Source organism: Pan troglodytes, chromosome 1 (genome assembly GCF_028858775.2).
Source record: "Pan troglodytes isolate AG18354 chromosome 1, NHGRI_mPanTro3-v2.0_pri, whole genome shotgun sequence".
NCBI classification, from domain to species: Eukaryota; Metazoa; Chordata; class Mammalia; order Primates; family Hominidae; genus Pan; species Pan troglodytes.
The window spans coordinates 7,133,650-7,153,545 of record NC_072398.2 but is presented as its reverse complement, the minus strand read 5'-3'; the positions used below and the strand labels follow the sequence as shown (position 1 = coordinate 7,153,545).

The 19,896-nt window shown below is 44.3% G+C and overlaps 1 non-coding gene across 1 annotated transcript; it reads right to left on the bottom strand.

The window, feature by feature from the left end:
* Positions 1 to 14,383: 14,383 nt before the first annotated feature.
* On the bottom strand, positions 14,384 to 14,489 carry LOC112207015 (U6 spliceosomal RNA). The gene has a single exon (XR_002941499.1). It is a non-coding gene; the product is annotated as a U6 spliceosomal RNA (small nuclear RNA).
* Between the last annotated feature and the right edge of the window lie 5,407 nt (positions 14,490 to 19,896).

Genomic DNA, 19,896 nt, shown 5'->3' with positions numbered 1-19,896 from the left:
AGTGCCAGGATTACAGGCATGAGCCACCACACCCGGCCAGGAAAATGCTCTTATATCCATAATTTCTCCCTTAACCTTACTTTATGTTCCATACCTTCCCACCCCACTTTTGCCTCCCATCCAGGGCATTCAGAATCCAGGTCCTCATGTTCTCTTCTGGGTCCTGGGGGTACATATTGGCTCTATCCAGCATCTCCTTTGAGAGGAAGACAGGCACCACCTCTCCTGCTGGCCATTATGCTAATAACCAAGTAGAGGTCACAATTTATGCAGCCGGGTTATGTCATAACCTAAATCTAGTTATTAGCATAATGGCCAGCAGAAGAGGGGAGGCTTATCTTAAGCAGGGATATATGTTGTCTTGGAAGGCAAATGAGTCCACATAATCTTCAGGCAAGAGGGAAAAGTACTAATCTTTCCCCGGCAAAAACAGGCCAGGTCTTTCAAGGGGTTCAAGATTTTCAAGTGCATTGACCCAGATGTATCCATCCCAAATTTTAGGTTCCAATACTTCCCAACCAGCGCCCTGACCTTGGCATAGCAGACATGCCTAGACTGACAGTTCAACCTTCTTTGGTGTTCTATCACTCCTGTAACTGTGCTTTGGCCCTAATCCTTAGCTTTTTCTGCCCTATAGATAATGGATATGAGTCTCAGCCAAGGAGGCCCTCAGGATTTCATGTCCTACCTCTAGGGCGTATGTGTCTTACCAAGGCTTCCAAAAGACGTCTTACTCCTTGCTCACCTGATCAAATCAACATAATGTCATTGATTAGATCAATATGATGTCATCAATTAAAGAATTGATGATCAGGGCTGGGTGCGGTGGCTCACACCTGTAATCCTAGCACTTTGGGAAGCCGAGGCAGGTGGATCACATGAGGCCAGGAGTTTGAGACCAGCCTGGCCAACATGGTGAAACCTCGTCTCTACTAAAAATACAAAAATTAGATGGGCGTGGTGGTACATGTCTGTAATCTCACCTACTTGGGAGGCTGAGGCAGGAGAATCACTTGAGCCCAGGAGGAGGAGGTTGCAGTGAGCCGATATCATGTCACTGCACTGCAGCCTGGGTGACTGAGTGAGACTCTGTCTCAAAAAAAAAAAAAAAGAATTGATGATTAATTATTTTCAGCCTTTCATTTACTTTCTGGAAAGCATCAATAACTCCCGGTAATAGCTATGCGACTCTGTAGTCCTTATAATTACTTTTTCTTTAATTCTCAAGCCACCAGTGACTTCCTTCCACCATTTACCACCTAGTTCACCAGTACATCCACAGCTGGGCGATCAGTGCTTCAGTTCTGGGCAAGGGATCTGGGCATCCTAACTCTGCATCCACCACCGTCTTCACCATCATTGTCATTATCTTCATTTGTTGAATTTTGTCATGTACAGTCATTGGGCTAAGGGTGGAAACTAATCTCTATGGAGCACATACACATGTTAAGTATTGAGATATGATTATTTCACTTTCTTATTTAATCTTTCTGGAAAAGAAAAAGACACCTGAAACTCAGAGAGTTGAGGTAATTTGCTCAAGATCACTCAGTTGGTGAGATTTGAGCCTATGACTTTATGCCACTGAACCCCGTTATGACATAATGCTTTCCATTCTAGAATTTATTTTTATTTTTATTATTTATTTATTTTATTTATTATTATTATTTCTTGAGATTTAGTCTTGCTCTGTTGCCCAGGCTGGAGTGCAGTGGCGTGATCTCGGCTCACTGCAACCTCTGCCTCCTGGGTTCAAGCAATTCTCCTGCCTCAGCCTCCCAAGTAGCTGGGATTATAGGTGCACGCCACCACGCCCGGCTAATTTTTGTATTTTTAGTAGAGACAGGGTTTCACCATGTTGGCCAGGCTGGTCCCGAACTACTGACCTCAGGTGATCCGCCCTCCTCGGCCTCCCAAAGTGCTGGGATTACAGGCATGAGCCACCGCACCTGGCCTCTGTTCTAGAATTTTTAAAGTTGGCTTAAAATAGAACCATCACCATCATAAGGAAAATAGTTCCTGAAACATTCCCCTAGCAGCTCCAGGGTTAGTGCTCTACATTCACAAAACCTCTATTCTTTATGCCGAAGGGACCCCCAACTTCTTATTAAAACAGAATATGTGCCTAAGATTCCCCCAAAGTACAAATAACCCAGCTCCCAACCACTTTTCTCACAGGTACACCACTGGAAATGAAGGCCAAGTGGCCCAGACTGTAGCCGGGCAGGCTGTTTCCAGATCCTTGCCTGCCAGAAGGAATGAGCTGTGGCCTTTTTCCCAGCTCCCGCCATCCATTGCCAGAAAGCCCAGCTTCTCCTGCTCTGTGACTCAGCCTTGCAGGTGTTTGCTTCCCACTCCCACACCACCACCCGGGATGAAGAATGATGCACTCACATCAGGAGGCATTAAGGGCTTAGTAATCCCTTAGACACAGGAAAGTAGAAAAAGGGGGGAAAAATATCTAATGTGTTGGGTGAGGGAGTCTGGAAGCTGGCTGGGGAAGGACTGCAGGCTTTCCTAGAAGTAGCCAGCTGTCAAATTCCTTTTTTCAAGAGCCAGAGGCATTTCTTGTTTTCAGCATCTGTGGTGCTCAGGATCTGCCTGGACCTGAAGGAAACTGGGCATTAGTCCTGTTCTCTACTAGGAAACCCACTTCGAGCACCTTTAGAGGTTGGAGGTTGGAGGAGGATGCAACAGTGACGTCTCACAAGAGTCTGCTGCTCTGAAGCCCTGGGAATGTATCAGCTTTGGCTCCAGCCTTAATGCAAGCTGAGTCAGACACGTCTCAGCTCCTTGATTCTGGGAGTTTACTTCTTGCTAGTGAACTTCTGCTTTCTATCTGTAAAAATGAAGACAGGTTATTGTCCAGCCTGGGCAGCATAGCAAGGTCTCATCTCTTAAAAAAATGGAGACAATTATTTTGGCTTCACAACAATATTAATTCTTTTTTTTTTTTTTTTTTTTTTTTGAGACAGAGTCTTGCTCTGTCATCCAGGCTGGATTGCAATGGCACAATCTCGGCTCACTGCAACCTCCACTGCCTGGGTTCAAGCGATTCTCCTGCTGCAGCCTCCCAAGTAGCTGGGATTACAGGTGTGTGCCACCACGTCCAGCTAATTTTTGTATTTTTAGTAGAGATGGGGTTTTGCCATGTTGGCCAGGCTGGTCTCAAACTCCTGACCTCAGGTGATCCGCCTGCCTCGGCCTCCCAAGGATTACAGACGCGAGACACCGCTCCCGGCAACAATATTCATTCATTCTTAATTCCCCAAATATTTATCATATCTAACATGTGATAGGTGTACTAGTATGTTGTAGGGATACAACAGAAAAGTAAAAACTAGGCCGGACCCAGTGGCTCATGCCTATAATACCAGCACTTTGGGAGGCCAAGGCGGGTGGATCACTGAGTTCAGGAGTTCGAGGCCAGCCTGGCCAACATGGTGAAACCCCCATCTCTACTAAAAAAATATAAAAATTAGCTGGGCATGGTGGCAGGCACCTGTAATCCTGACTACTCGGGAGGCAGAGGCAGGAGAATTGCTTGAACCTGGGGGGTAGAGGTTGCAGTGAGCCGAGATCGCACATTGCACTCCAGGCTGGGTGACAAGAGCGAAACTCCGTCTAAAAAAAAAAAAAAAAAAAAACCCAACAGCATCTCTTACATCAAGCAGGGAGCCTACAGCTGAGTGGGGCAGCAGATAATGACCAAAGGAACTCAACTGTGCCACATGTGATGAAGAGGGGCCCGTGGTGCTGGGAGAGAATTTCTTAGGGAACCTGACTTAGTTGCTGTGGAGGAAGGTCAAGGAAGTTTTCCTAAAATGATATTTGAGGTCATATGGTGTTAACCAGGCAAAGCAAGGCAATGGCATGAGGTGGGAAGAGGGGTAGGGCAGTGTTTGAGGCAATGGTAATAGCTTTGGAAAGAGGGGATATGGTTTGTTTAAGAAAGTGCTAGAAGCCAATGCGCTGGCATGTGCCTGTAGTCTCAACTACTCAGGAGGCCAAGGTGGGATGATTGCCTGAACCCAGGAGTTTAAAGCCAGCCTAGACAACGTAGGCCCCATCTCTTAAAGCAAAAAAAAAAAAAAAAAAAAAGAGAGTGAAGAGAAGAAAGTACTGGAAGCCACTGTGGCTGGGACCTCCAGGAGGAAAGCCATGTGGAACGGGGCTGAAGTCTCAGGGGCCCTACAGTGTGATTTTTATTGTAAAGTCAATGCAAACCACGGAAACCACCTAAACAGAGAAGAATGGATTCAATTTGCAGTTTGAAAAACTTGTTCGGGTAGGACTGCAGAGAATAGACTGGAGGTGGGGCTATTGTCATTGTTTAGTGGAGAAAAGTTGGAAGTTTGGCTTAAGAAGATCAACGGCATAGAATGAAATAACTCTAAGTTTATGGCTTAAGCAACTGGAGTTCATGTTGAAGAGAGCTGAAGACATGGGTGTTGCTGAGATGCCTGGGGAGAAAATATCTAGTAAGAAAAGAGGGGAGCTAGGTTGGAGCCTAGAGCAATTCTAATCATCAAAGATGGTAGAGAAGAGGCTGAGCCTGCCAATGAGACACAAGTGAATTAATGAGATGGGGTGAAACCAGAGACTGTGTGATGGAAGCAAGGTGTATGCCTCAAAGGAGGGACTGTCACTCAAATCTTGCTGAGGACTGAAAAAGAGGGAAATGCTTTTTTCTTTTCCCCAGACAGGGTCTTGCTCTGTTGCTCAGGCTGGACTGCAGTGGCATGATCACAGCTCACTGCAACCTCAACTTCCCAGGCTCCAGTGATCCTCCTGACTCAGCCTCCCACGTAACTGGGACCACAGTTGCACACCAGCATGCCCGGCCAACTTTTGTGTTTTTGGTAGAGATGGGGTTTTACCATGTTTCCCAGGCTGGTCTCGAATCCCTGAGCGCAAGTGATCCACCCACCTCGGCCTCCCAAAGTGTTAGGATTACAGCTGTAAGCCACTATGCCTGGCCGCCCTTTTTTAACACATGCAGGTCATTTAATTCCTGAGAAGGAGTGAATGTGGTTGGGTGATATTTGCAGATTGAATGGAATACGGCGGCATGGCTTCTTAAATTTCAATCATTTCTATATTATGCTAAGGGCATCTGCAGTAGCCTTGTAATACTATTAATTAATAGTTTTTCCTGGCTGGGCGCAGTGGCTCACGCCTGTAATCCCAGCACTTTGGGAGGCCGAGGTGGGTGGATCACGAGGTCAGGAGATCGAGACCACCCTGGCTAACCAGTGAAACTCTGTCTCTACTAAATATATATATTAAAAAATTAGCCGGGTGTGGTGGTGGGTGCCTGTAGTCCCAGCTACTTGGGAGGCTGAGGCAGGAGAATGGCGTGAACCCGGGAGGTGTAGCTTGTGGTGAGCCGAGATGGCGCCACTGCATTCCAGCCTGGGTGACAGAGTGAGACTCCGTCTCAAAAAAAACAAAAAGTTTTGCCTTAAATTACTTAATTTTTTTTTTTAACACGGCACATTTATTTTGAAAGGAAACTTTTTATCTCTGATGGACCCCACCCCAATATCATTCACCATTAGTGGTAAAATAAATGCTTTTTTTTTTTTTTTTGAGACGGAGTCTCACTCTGCGGCCAGGCTGGACTGCAGTGGAGTGATCTTGGCTCACTGCAATCTCCACCTCCTGGGTTCACGCCATTCTCCTGCCTCAGCCTCCCGAGTAGCTGGAACTACAGGCACCCACCACCATGCCCGGCTAATTTTTTGTATTTTTAGTAGAGACGGGGTTTCACCGTGTTAGCCAGGATGGTCTCCATCTCCTGACCTCGTGATCCGCCTGCCTCGGCCTCCCAAAGTGCTGGGATTACAGGCGTGAGCCACCGCACCTGGCCAAATAAATACTATTTTTAAATAAAAGCACTGCTGGTTACTTTAGATATCATATTGTTATTCCAGTTGACAAAGACCCCCATAACCTGGCCTCTGTCTAACTCTCTTCTGTTCCTGTGTACCCTTTCTAAAATAACAAGGAGGTTCTCAACCTGCAGACTATGATATGGGGAATGAAAGATAACTTAGGAATGGAGAAAAAGGGGAAGGCAGGAGAGGTTGTGGAAAATTTTTTTTTTTTTACGTTTATTTTTGTAGAGACAGCATCTTGCTATGTTGCCCAGGCTGGTCTTGAACTCCTAGGCTCAAGCGATTCTCTTGACTTGGCCTCCCATAGTGCTGGGATTACAGGTGTGAGCCACCGCACCTGGGTAGAAAAGGGTTTTTCTTCAGTCATTGACATCATCAGCATGTCCTGTTTGGCCTTGTCTGGTTTTCTGGGAGCCTCCAAGATTCTCTCTATGACAAGGAAAGGATTAGATGTAAAGAGGAGAGATTCAGAGATATATGTCCTATCTACTCAGTCTGGGCCATCCCTATATAAATCTCCCTGCTCATCACACATAGCTGTTGTCCCCGAAACAGGAAATTGAGGGACAGAGAAATCTAAGGAAAAAACAAAACTCCTAAATATGACTCCTCACACCTAGGGTCAACTGCAAATCCCAGGCAGGACTCTTCACGGTCTGATCTCAATCCCTCCAACACTGTGTCTCATCCTGCACAACAAACCCTCCATCCCAGCTCCTCCTTGCCCCATCAGCACCCACTCCAATTTCCTCCTCCAAACCTTGAATTTTTATCCTTGCATCTTAGATGCTCTTGGTGTTTCCTTTCAATCTTGCACGGATCTTATTCTAGGCAATATCTTTTATCCTAAAATATCTCCTGTAGTTATGGCATTGCCAGGTGCATTTATATTTAACTTTGAATGTGCTCATGGGCTCAGTAAATATGAATGGATCTGGCTTACTCTCAACCAACAATTAGTGAGAATTGTGCGATATGCAAAGATGTGCTTGATACAGCCTCTTCCCTCATTGGGAAGGTATGAATGGATCATTTCTTCTCTGTTTATGTTCTCAATTGTGCATCAACTGGGTTATTTGTTTCCAAGCTTCAGAAGCTCTGTTTAAGCCAAGAACACAGCTACACAGCTGGGAATGTTCCTCTCCTGGGTGGAGAGTACTACAGAATGATTCAAATCATGGAATAGCATGTACTTAAAACCATCCAAGGGTGGCCAGGCCACCTTTAAATCTCTCTCTTTAAAGTCTTAGCTTTGGTATATGGATTTTTGGTGTTTTGGTGAATAAAATTACTAACACAATCTACTTTGGATGTATATTTAGACAGAGTGCTCTGCTCTGCCTGCCAGGCTGGAGTGCAGTGGTGCGATCTTGATTTACTGCAACCTGCACTTCCCTGGTTCAAGCAATTCTCCTGTCTCAGCCTCCCAAGTAGCTGGGACTACAGGCACGTGCCACCACGCCTGGCTAATTTTTGTATTTTTAGTAGAGACAGGGTTTCAGCATATTGGCCAGGCTGGTCTCAAACTCCTAACCTCAGGTGATCCACCCATCTGGGCCTCCCAAAGTGCTGAGATTATAGGCATGAGCCACCGTGCCCAGCCTGGACTGATATATTAGACTAAAAATTTGAATTATAGACCTGGCACGGTGGCTCACGCCTGTAATCCCAGCTCTTTGGGAGGCCAAGGCGGGCAGATAATGAGGTCAGGAGATGGAGACCATCCTGGCTAACACGGTGAAACCCCATCTCTACTAAAAATACAAAAAATTAGCCGGGTGTGGTGGCAGGCGCCTGTAGTCCCAGCTACTTGGGAGGCTGAGGCAGGAGAATTGCTTGAACCCAGGAGGCGGAGGTTGCAGTGAGCCGAGATCGCAGCACTGCACTCCAGCCTGGGTGACAGAGTGAGACTTTGTCTCATAAAACAAACAAACAAAAACACTTAAAAAATAAAAATTTGAATTATCTTCAAATGTGATGGGGCCATGCGCTTACCAAAAATAAAATAAAATAAAATAAAATAAAATAATAAAATAAAATAAATAAAATAAAATAAAATAATATAAAATAAAATAATAAAATAAAATAAATAAAATAAAATAATAAAATAAATAAAATAAAATAAAATAAAATAAAATAATAAAATAAAATAAATAAAATAAAATAAAATAATAAAATAAAATAAATAAAATAAAATAAAATAAAATAAAAAAAAAATAAAATAAATAAAAGAAAATAAACTACTACTGAGGTACACGAAGACCAAACTGCCGCTTGGACATACGCACAATGGGTAGAATGTGCCCCCGCCCTCCGCCCGGCTATTGACTCTTTGTTGCCCTCTGCTGTTCCTCATGTTGGCCACATCGAGTTACTGCAAATAGAGCCGACTCTGCAAATTGACCAAGTGACAAATGATCACATTGAACAAATTTCCTGACTGTGGTTTTAACAGCATTGACATGAATGTTCCATTCTCAGTTACTGAAGATGAAATTCTAAACGTTAAAGTTAATGCTTTAAAAAATTTCTCCCCAAATTGGTAAAAATTCGAAGCAAAAATTCTGTTATGAAATAAAACACTTCCATTACATTTCCCAGCCTAAAATTTGGTATTCTGTGTGATAGAATTAATTCTAGATAGTTCTTATTTCTTTTAAAATATTTGAAATATTATTTCTATTTTTTCCAGAACACAAACTTTTTTTTTTTTGTCGCCCATGCTGGAGTGCAGTGGCGTAGTCTCGACTCACTGCAACCTCTGCTTCCTGGGTTCAAGTGATTCTCCTGTGTCAGCCTCCCGAGTAGCTGAGATTACAGGCATGTGCCACCATGCCTGGCTAATTTTTTTTTTTTTTTTTTTTTGTATTTTTAGTAGAAACAAGGTTTCACTATGTTGGCGAGCCTGGTCTCGAACTCCGGACCGCAGGTGATCTGCCTGACTAGGCCTCCCAAAGGGCTGGGATTACAGGCATGAGCCACTGCACCTGGCCTGAACTTACAAAATATATTAAAAATTCAGCAAGAAATACTCAAAATTGACAAGAGTTTAAAAAGCCATTTTTGATAAGTTGATACATTTGAATAAGATGATTTTCCTGTGTAGCCTCATTTTGGGTTATGATTTGATGTATTTAAGCATTTCCTTTATGTGCAATAAGTCTCATGGCTGCTCACTTAATACAGACACTTCATGTGAGTATAGTAGTTTATGGCTTAAAAATCTTTCTCCTTTTTTTTTGAGTGCAGTGGTATAATCTTGGCTCACTGCAACCTCCACTTCCAGGGTTCAAGTGATCCTCCCACCTCAGCCTCCTGATGAGCTGGGATAACAGGCGTGCGCCACCACACCTGGCTAATTGTTTTGTGTTTTCAGTGGAGACAAGGTTTCGCCATGTTGGTTAGGCTGGTCTTGAACTCCTGACTTCAAGTGATCTGCCCCCTTCAGCCTCCCAAACTGTTGGGATTACAGGCATGAGCCACTGCGCCCGGTCTCTTAAAAATGTTTTTGACACATTGTGTCAGTTGATCTGCACAGAATTTCTGAGAGGTGGTGTTTTTGTCTTTCAACCAGTTAGGCAGGTACCTCCGAGAAGATGAGCAATTTCCACAAAGGAACCCAATTTAGAATATTAGAAACACCAAAAATTTATATAATTCAGCTGTAATGCAATGTGTATTGGCTAGCATCTGCGATTTAACACTATTATTTTATCAAGCCCAGGCGTTTCCATACAAGTAGTACTTGGAACTCTCCCATGGGTCCTCCTCTTGCAATCACAGCATTTGACACTTTTGATTGGATGCTTTTTCATGGTAGCGAATATTTGTTGAGCAACTCTTCCGTATCAGTCACAGTGCTAAGCGTTCCTGTGTATCCTCCACACTGAAGTCTCAACAGTAACCTGCTCACTAATGGATCTCAAATCTGTATCTCCAGCCCAGGGCTCCCTCATTTCCATTTGGTTGCCTAACACCTGCCAGAAGGTGGAAAAAGAGTCATAGCAAGTACTGCAATCATCTGCCCACTATTAGAATATCTAAATATGAGGCCGGGCGCAGTGGCTCACGCCTGTAAACCCACCACTTTGGGAGGCTGAGGCGGGTGGATCCAAGGTCAAGAGATCAGATCATCCTGGCTAACACGGTGAAACCCCGTCTCTACTAAAAATACAAAAAATTAGCCGGGCATGGTGGCGGGAGCCTGTAGTCCCAGCTAGTACAGGCAGGAGAATGGCGTGAACCCGGGAGGCGGAGGTTGCAGTGAGCCGAGATCGTGACACTGCACTCCAGTCTGGGCGACAGAGCGAGACTCTTAAAAAAAAAAAAAAAAAAAAAAGAATATCTAAATACTTGTCTTTCCACCTTCTACTGAGTCTGCAAGATCTAAGAGAATCAGAGGCAAAACATTTTTCACTTGACTCTCCCTACAGTCAATTTAACTTTTAACACATAGTGGTTTCTCAATGTTTATTGACTTCAAGGTACATTGTATCTAGTATGTTTAAATCAAGCCAGGAAGGAAGAAATAAAGTTGGTAATTTCGCCACTAGATGTCACACCACACTTGATGGTCAACAGAAAATGCCTGGCCTATGCTATTCCAAATTTCACCTCGATTTTAGTATGAAAGCAAATCTTGTGTTACTGTATTCATTAATCTCAACCATTTGAAACAAAGTATCAACCAGACTTTTCTTGGTGTTAGTGTCAACTTTTAATTACTCATTTTTATGGGAGGAGACAATGTCTGGGGATAATGTGCAAATAATTTGTAGTTGACTTAGGAATTTATCATGTGACATTTTTCCAGTCTGTTTGCCTTTTTAATTGTCTATGGTTAATATTAATTTGCATTCTGAGAACTGTGTGAGATAAATTAGGTGTAGTGAGGTAGGGATTAATCTGAAATTAATGATTTTATTAAGCAAAATTTTGCTGATGCCATCCTCGAAATTAAGTCCTTCAGTGGATTCCCATTGCTTTTGTTTTTAAATTAAAATAATTTTTTTTTGAGATAAGGTCTTGCTATGTTGCCCAGACTGATCTCGAATTCCTGGGCTCTCCTGCCTCACTCTCCTGAGTAGCTGGGATTACAGGTGTGTGTCACCATGCCCAGCTTCTGTTGCTTTTAGAAGCGTTGGCCAGGTGTGCTAGCTCATTCCTGTAATCACGGCACTGTGGGAGGCTGAGGCAGGAGGATCACTTGAGGCCAGGATTTCAAGACCAGCCTGGGCAACACAACAAGACTCCGTCTCTAGAAAAAAAAAAAAAAAAGGAGGACCAATATACTGAATGTGGCCTACCTGGCCCTGCCTGCTTGGAAACCTACAGAGCTCACCCACCTCTCTCCTAGGACATGCCGCCTCCAGCTGTGCCAACCTTTTTTTTTTTTTTTTTTTTGAGACGGAGTCTCGCTGTTGCCCAGGCTGGAGTGCAGTGGCGCAGTCCCGGCTCACTGCAAGCTCTGCCTCCCGGGTTCACGCCATTCTCCTGCCTCAGCCTCCCGAGTAGCTGGGACTACAGGTGCCAGCCACGGTGGTGCCTGGCTAATTTTTTGTATTTTTAGTAGAGACGGGGTTTCACCGTGTTAGCCAGGATGGTCTCGATCTCCTGATCTCGTGATCTGCCCACCTCGGCCTCCCAAAGTGCTGGGATTACAGGTGTGAGCCACCGTGCCCGGCCAAGCTGTGCCAACCTTACCTGCAAAATGTGTCAGACGCTTCCCTCCTATTCCATCAGATTTCAGTTCAAGAGTCACTGCCTGATGGCAGATTTCCACGACCTCCCACTGTGCTATTGTCCTATGGCTGCTGTAAGAAATCACCCCAAATTAGCAGCTTGTGACAACACACATTCTCTTACAGTTCTGGAGATCAGAAGTCTCAATGAGCCCCACCAGGCGAAAATCAAGGTGTCAGTGGGGCTATGCCCCTTTGGGAGGCTCTAGGGGAAAGTCTGTTTCCTTTCTTTTTTTTTTGAGACAGAGTCTCACTCTGTCGCCCAGGCTGGAGGGCAGTGGCATGATCTTGGCTCACTGCAACCTCTGCGTCCTAGGTTCAAGTGATTCTCCTGCATCAGCCTCCTGAGTAGCTGGGATTACAGGTGCGTACCACCACACACAGCTAATTTTTGTATTTTTAATAGAGACGGGGTTTCACCATTTTGGTCAGGCTGGTCTCGAACTCGTGACCTTGTGATCTGCCCACCTTGGCCTCCCAAAGTGCTGGGATTACAGGCATGAGCCACCACGCCCAGCTGGAAAGTCTGTTTTCTTGTCGTCTCCAGTTTCCAGAGGCTGTCTGCATTCCTTGGCTTGTGGCCTCTTTTCATCTTCAAGACCAGCAATCATATCACTCCAGCCTCTGACTTCTGCTTCTGTGGCCTCATTCCCTTCCCTGACTCTCGTGATTCTTCGTCATTTAAGAATCCTTGTGATTACATTAGGCACAGCCAGATAATCCAGGATCATTTCCCTATTTTAAGGTCAGCAGATTAGCATTCCTCTATTTTGTTTTATTTATTCACTCATTGATTTATTTATTTATTGAGACAGAGGCTCACTCTGTCACGCAGGCTGGAGTGCAGTGGCGTGATCTTGGCCCACTGCAACCTCCACCTCCCAGGTTCAAGCGATTCTCCTGCCTCAGCCTCCCGAGTAGCTGGGACTACAGGCACCTGCCACCATGCCTGGCTAATTTTTGTACTTTTAGTAGAGACGGGGTTTTACCTTATTGACCAGGCTGGTCTGGAACTCCTGACCTTATGATCCACCTGCCTCAGCCTCCCAAAGTGCTGGGATTACAGGCATGAGCCACCGCACCCAGCCTATTTTAATTTTTAGAGATGGGGTCTCACTATGTTGCCCAGGCTGGTCTCGAACTCCTGGGCTCCAGTGATCCTCCTGCCTCAGCCTTCCAAATTCTGGGATTACAAGCATGAGCTACCATGCCTGGCCAGATTAGCATTCCTAATTCCATCTAGGACCCCAGTTCCCCCTTGCCACATAATGTAACATATTGACAAGTTTTGGAGATTAGGATGTGAACATCTTTGGGGGCCATTATTCTGCCTACCATAGCTACCTAAGTTAAACACAAAAGATTTTAAGTTCTTATAACCACTTGTTACAGTTAATTTCATTTCTTGCTCTTCACTGTATCTCCATTCTCCAGCACTTTGCTCAAATAAATGTCAAATACAGGGTTAGCCAGTGGAAGATACATGGTGATTGTGATAGCGATTTCTTTTTTTTTGCCATTTTATTTTTGGTATATCGTCTGTTTTTATATTTTTTTTGTTTTTTTTGTTTTTTTTTTTTGAGGCGGAGTTTCCCTCTTGTTGCCCAGGCTGGAGTGCAATGGTGTGATCTTGGCTCACTACAACCTCCGCCCCCCCAGGTTCAAGTGATTCTCCTGCCTCAGCCTCCCAAGCAGCTGGGATTACAGGTGTGCTCCACCACGCCTGGCTAATTTTTGTATTTTTAGTAGAGACGGGGTTTCTCCATATTGGCCAGGCTGGTCTCGAACTCCTGACCTCAGGTGATCCATCCACCACGGCCTCCCAAAGTGCTGGGATTGCAGGCATGAGCCACTGCGCTCAGCCACATTTCTTTTTAATTTTTAGGTTTGGGGGTACATGTGAAGGTTTGTTATATGGGTAAACAAGTGTCATGGAGGTTGTTCTACAGACTCTTTCATCATCCAGGGATTAAGCCCAGTACCCAATAGTCATCTTTTCTGCTCCTCTCTCTCCTCCCACTCTCCACCCTCAAGTAGACCCCCATGTCTATTGTTTCCTTCTTTGTGTTTGTTCACAAGTTCTTATCATTTAGTCTCCACTTATAAGCGAGAACATGCAGTATTTGGTTTTCTGTTTCTTCGCGAGTTTGCTGAGGATAATAGCCACCAGCTCCATCCACATTTCCACAAAAGACATGATCTCATTCTTTTCAATGGCTGCCTAGTATTCCATGGTGTATCTGTACCACATTTTTCTTTTCTTTTTTTTTTTTTGAGACGGAGTTTCACCCTTGGTGCCCAGGCTGGAGTGCAATGGCATGATCTCGGCTCACAGCAATCTCCACTTCCCGGGTTCAAGCGATTCTTCTGCCTCAGCCTCCCGAGTAGCTGGGATTACAGGTATGTTCCACCACGCCTGGCTAATTTTGTATTTTTTAGTAGAGACAGGGTTTCTCCATGTTGGTCAGGCTGGTCTCGAACTCTTGACCTCAGGTAATCTGCCCGCCTCGGCCTCCTAAAGTGCTGGAATTACAGGCGTGAGCCACCGTACCCAGCCACCACATTTTCTTTATCCATCTGCCATTGATGGACATTTACGTTGATTCCATGTCTTTGCTGCTGTGAACAGTGCTGCAGTGAACATTTGCATGCATGTGTCTTTATGGTACAATGACTTATATTCTTCTGGGTATATGCCCAGTAATGGGATTGCTGGGTCGATGGTAGTTCTGCTTTTAGCTCTCTGAGGAATAACGCTTCATGAATTTGCATGTCATCCTTGTGTGGGGCCATACTAATCTTCTCTGTATCGTTCCAATTTTAGTATATGTGCTGCCAAAGAGAGCACGTGATAGCATTTTCTTTTCCTTTTTTTGAGACAGGGTCTTGCTCTATTGCCCAGGCTGGAGTGCAGTGGTGCAATCAGAGCTCACTGCAACCTTAAACTTTTGGGCTCAAGCAATCTTCTGCCTCAGGTTCGAGAGTAGCAGGGACTATAGACACTCACCACCACGCTCAGCTAATTTAAAAAAAAATTTTTCTTTTTGTAGAGACAGGGTCTCGCTATGTTGACTAGCTGGTCTTGAACTCCTGGCCCCAAGCGATCCTCTCACCTTGGCCTCCCAAAGTGTTGGATTACAGGTGTGAGCCACTGCGCCTGACTATAATAAAAAATAAAATAGTAAATAAATGCAGTTTATTTCCTTTAACTCCCTTCTCCCTTACTTCTCAGTTGAGTGGACTTCCCAAAGCCCCTTAAAGTCTTGGGGAGCCCTGCCTTTGCAGTTCTCTGGCAGGCCGCCTTGCTGCCTCCTCCGGTGTCACACGCAGAAGTCAGATAAGCCTGACTATCAACACTGCCTCCTCCATCTCTTATCTGCATAACCGTGAGCAGTAACTTCACCTTTGTCAGTGCCCATTTTCTTTTTCTTTTTTCTTTTCTTTTCTTTTTTTTTTGAGATGGAGTCTGACTCTGTCGCCCAGGCTGGAGTGCAGTGGCACGATCTCAGCTGACTGCAACCTCTGCCTTCTGGGTTCAAGTGATTCTCCTGCCTCAGCCTCCCAAGTAGTTGGGACCACAGGCATGTGCCACCACACCCGGCTAACTTTTTGTATTTTTTACTAGAGATGGGGTTTCACCGTGTTAGCCAGGATGGTCTTGATCTCCTGATCTTGTGATCCACCTGCCTGGGCCTCCCAAAGTGTTGGGATTACAGGCGTGAGCCACTGCACCCGGCTGGTCAGTCTCCATTTTTTCATCCACAGTGTGGGAAAAATAATAACTTGAGATTGTTATGAGGACCAAATGAGCTATTACCAATGTGTAAATTGCACAACATCAGACCAGGCAGGTAACAAAGATTCATGTGCATTAATCGGTGTAATGTCCTTTCCCTGGACAGTATATTTTATTTATTTATTTTTTTAGATGAAGTCTCGCTCTTGTTGCCCAGGCTGGAGGGCAATGGCGCTATCTCAGCTCACCACAACCTCCGCCTCCCGGGTTCAAGTGATTCTCCTGCCTCAGCCTCCCAAGTAGCTATGATTACAGGCATGTGCCACCATGCCCGGCTAATTTTGTATTTCTTTTAGCAGAGACGGGGTTTCTCCATGTTGGCCAGGCTGGTCTCGAACTCCCAACCTCAGGTGATCTGCCTGCCTTGGCCTCCCACAGTGCTAGGATTACCGTGCCCAGCCTATTATTCATCTTTTTATTCTCAGGCTCTAGAACAATAACTTGTGGATAGGCTCTTGAAGGGCTGATTGGATTAAAGAAGTCTCCAAGATTAGCGTTGGGAGTATCCAGGAATTTGAGAGTTAACTGTGAAAATGAGAAGGAAGTTAACAGCAGCTCCATGCATAAGGCTCTGGGACCCCAAATAAATGGGTAACAGCGTGTCACAAGGCACTGTGAGGGGTTGGCTGCCCTTGGATGAGTGTGCATCACCTGTGTTGCCTCCAAAACACCCACACAATCTCTATTGATAGCTTAAGTTTCTCTGTGTCCGTTTATTAAGGTTAGTGTTGTGGATGCTGTCAACTCCCGAAGCCTGGGCTCTCAGAGCCCATTAAGGGGAGACGCACAGGGCGCCTTTCATTTCAGACTACAGAAAGCACTTTTCCATTGTGGGGGCCATGCAGGGTCACTACTGTGGTGGCTTTTGCCCCAGAGCACAGTCCCTTTCTCTCTGGCCCAGACATCCCCTAGGGAACACAGCATTTTCTACAGTGAACTAGTAGATCAAAGCGCACACAATTCCTTCTCCCACTGTGAAGCGCGGGAACTCGCCAGTGTTGCATCAGACCTTCTGCCTAAGTGGTTTGAGTTCCTGCAGAACACTGCTGATTACTTTAATGGAGAAGACTAGACTAATGTCACATATCACTTAATGACGATTAAATAATTTTTCATGTCATTTTTGCAAAGACTTAAAAATAGATCCTGCGACTTTCTTCTTCACAAAAGCAATATACGTCTATCATAAAAAACCTTTTAGAAATAATGTCCAGGTGGGCGCGGTGGCTCATGCCTGTAATCCCAGCACTTTGTGGGGGCCGAGGCGGGCAGATCATGAGGTCGGGAGTTGAAGACCAGCCTGACCAACATGGTGAAACCCATCTCTACTAAAAATACAAAAATTAGCCAGGTGTGGCGGCAGGCGCCTGTAGTCCCAGCTACTTGGGAGGCTGAGGCAGGACAATCGCTTGAACCCGGGCGGTGGAGGTTGCACTGAGCTGAGATTGCCCCACTGCACTCCAGCCTGGGTGACAGAGCGAGACTCCATCTCAAAAAAAAAAAAAAAAAGAAAAGAAATAATATCCAAACTACTATCTAGAAATAACCAGCATTAGAGTTTTTTGTGTGTAATCTTTTGCCTCTGCACAAAGCTGTTTATTTTAATGTAACAAAACTAAGATCACAAGGCATATATTACATTTAATTTCCTTTTAGTTTCTGATAAACAGTATGCTATGAATATTTTTCTTTTTTTTAATTCTATTTATTTTTTATTTTTATTTTTTTGAGACAAAGTCTTGCTCTGTCACCCTGGCTGGAGTGCAGAGGCAGGAGCAGGGATCACTGCAGCCTTGACCTCCTGGACTCAGGCAATCCTCTTACCTCAGCCTCTCTAAGTAGTTGGGACTACTTGGCCCATGCCACCCTGCCTAGCTAATTTTTTGTAGAGACAACGTTTCAAACTCCTGGGCTCAAGCAATCCTCCCGCCTCAGCCTCCCAAAGTGTTGGGATTACAGGCGTGAGCCACCCCGCCTGACTGATTTTTCTATGTTGATAATATTTTTAAAAACAGTATCTATTATACAGGTGGCCTAGAGATTCCACAGTTTATTTAATCATCACTCTATGATCAGAGTGGCTTTTTTAGTCTCTTGATTAAAAACAACACCGTGATCAACATTTTGATAAATGTTTACTAGCAATCCAAATAATTTCCATCAGCTAAATTCGTGGAACTGAATCATTAGATCAAAAGGAACTTGCATGTTAAACCCATTGATACAGCAGCTGCCCAGAAAGGTTGCCCCAACATAAACTTCTGCGATGTTTCTCCTGCAGCCTTACCAATACTGATTTTACTTGTATGTTAAAAGTTTCTGAGTTGGAAGGGATTGTCTATCATAAACCCTTCATGTTGGTGTGTACATCTGGCCCCAGTGAGGGGAAGGGGACAGGAACTAACATTTATTGAACTTGATGCCCTGTGTAGGCGCTGTCATAAACATCATCTCATTTACCTTTATAGATACATGTTTTCGTTGTTGTTGTTTTTGTCGACACGGGCTCTCACCATGTTGCCCATGCTGGTCTTGAACTGCTAGGCTCAAGTGTTCATCCCGCCTTGGCTTCTCAAAGTGCTGAGATTACAGACGTGAGCGACTTTGCCTAGCCCATCATCTCATTTAATCTTCACATCACCACCGGGAGGAAAGTTATGACTTCTGTCTTATAAACAAATAAACCAAAGCTCATAGAAAATAAGGGGCATGCCCAAGTCTGCATGTCTCAACAGTGTGAAAGCCAGTATTGAATTTTGTTCACCTGAAGGGCCACTCAATATCATGCTATTAACCACAGTGGTTCTCTGTATTTTAGGCTATTGCAGCAACAGTATAACAGGTCCTTTCAGATCTATAAAAAAGATCCAGTGGCCTGTCTGAGGGTCTCAATAGGTAGGATTGGTAAAACATTTTTTACAAATAGCAAGATCCGCAAGATTGCCATAAATTGCATTTCTTGACTGGGCGTGGTGGTGCACACCTATAATCCTAGCTACTCAGGAGACTGAAGGAGGAGAATCACTTGAAACCGGAAGGCAGAGGTTGCAGTGAGCCAAAATGGAACCACTGCATTCTAGCCTGCGTGACAGACCAAGACTGTCTCAAATAATAAATAAATAAATAAATTGCATTTTTAGAGTAAGATTTTATTTTTAATTCTCCCAAGCTTGAGAGTATCATCTCACTGTCAGCTTCAGAAATGGGTCTTATGGCCATTTATTTATTTATATTTTTAAAATATAAAATAGAGATGGGGTCTTGCTACATTGACCAGGCCAGTCTCGAACTCCTGGCCTCAAGTGACCTTCGCATCTCAGCCTCCCAATGTGGTAGGATTACAGGCATGAGCCACCATGCCCGGACTGGCTGTTTACTTACACTTGGCCAAGTTTTCTAAAATATACTAACACAAAAACATATTACAGAAAAATATAAAGCTTTTGGAGCAGTTAGCTTATGGATTACTGCCTATCAGGAGACCTCTGAGCTCACTGTCCAGTATTAACATGATCCCTCTATATTTTCTGGTTTTTTTGTTTTGGTTTGTTTGTTTGTTTGTTTGTTTGAGGCAGAGTTTTGCTCTTGTCGCCCAGGAGTACAGTGGCGCGATCTTGGCTCACTGTAACCTCCTCCCACCAGGTTCAAGTGATTCTCCTGCCTTAGCCTCCCGAGTAGCTGGGATTACAGGTGCCCACCACCATGTCCAGCTAATTTTTTGTATTTTTATTAGAGACAGGGTTTCACCATGTTGGCCAGGCTGGTCTCAAACTCCTGATCTCAGGTGATCCACCCACCTCGGCCTCCCAAAGTGCTGAGATTACAGGCTTGAGCCACTGGGCCCGGCTGAATAATTTCTTTTTTTAATTTAATAAATAGAGATGGGGTCTCACTTTGTTGCTCAGGCTAGTCTTGAATTCCTGGGCTTAAGCGATACTCCTGCCTCAGCCTTCAAAAGTGCTCCCAAAGTGCTGGGATTACAGGCGTGAACCACTGTCCCCAGCCAACATGAATAATTTCTAAGATCTTTCGTAGAAGAAACAAAATAGAAAGGGGAGATAAACTGCAAACTATGGAAAATTGCCACAAATACTAATAGCTTTACTATATAAAGATCCTGCACTTACTTTTAAGAAAGATATTAAAACTGTAAAAATGCCGAGCATATGAAAAGATAATTTACAGATGGAATAAAATGGTTAATAGGCAATAAAATATATGCAACTTCATTAACAATAAAACAAATGCAAGTTTTAAAATTAAGACGATTTTCGCCAAACTAACAAAGATTTTTAAGAATTTTAGACATCAAGAAATACTGAGTAAAGGCATTCAGGAGGTATGTGGGCATAAAACATTTTCCCCAAACCATCCTGTAATGTGGGTTGGATGGTGTAACCCCTAGAAGATATGTCCCTCCAGAACTTCAGAATGTGATCTTATTTACAATAAGCGTCTT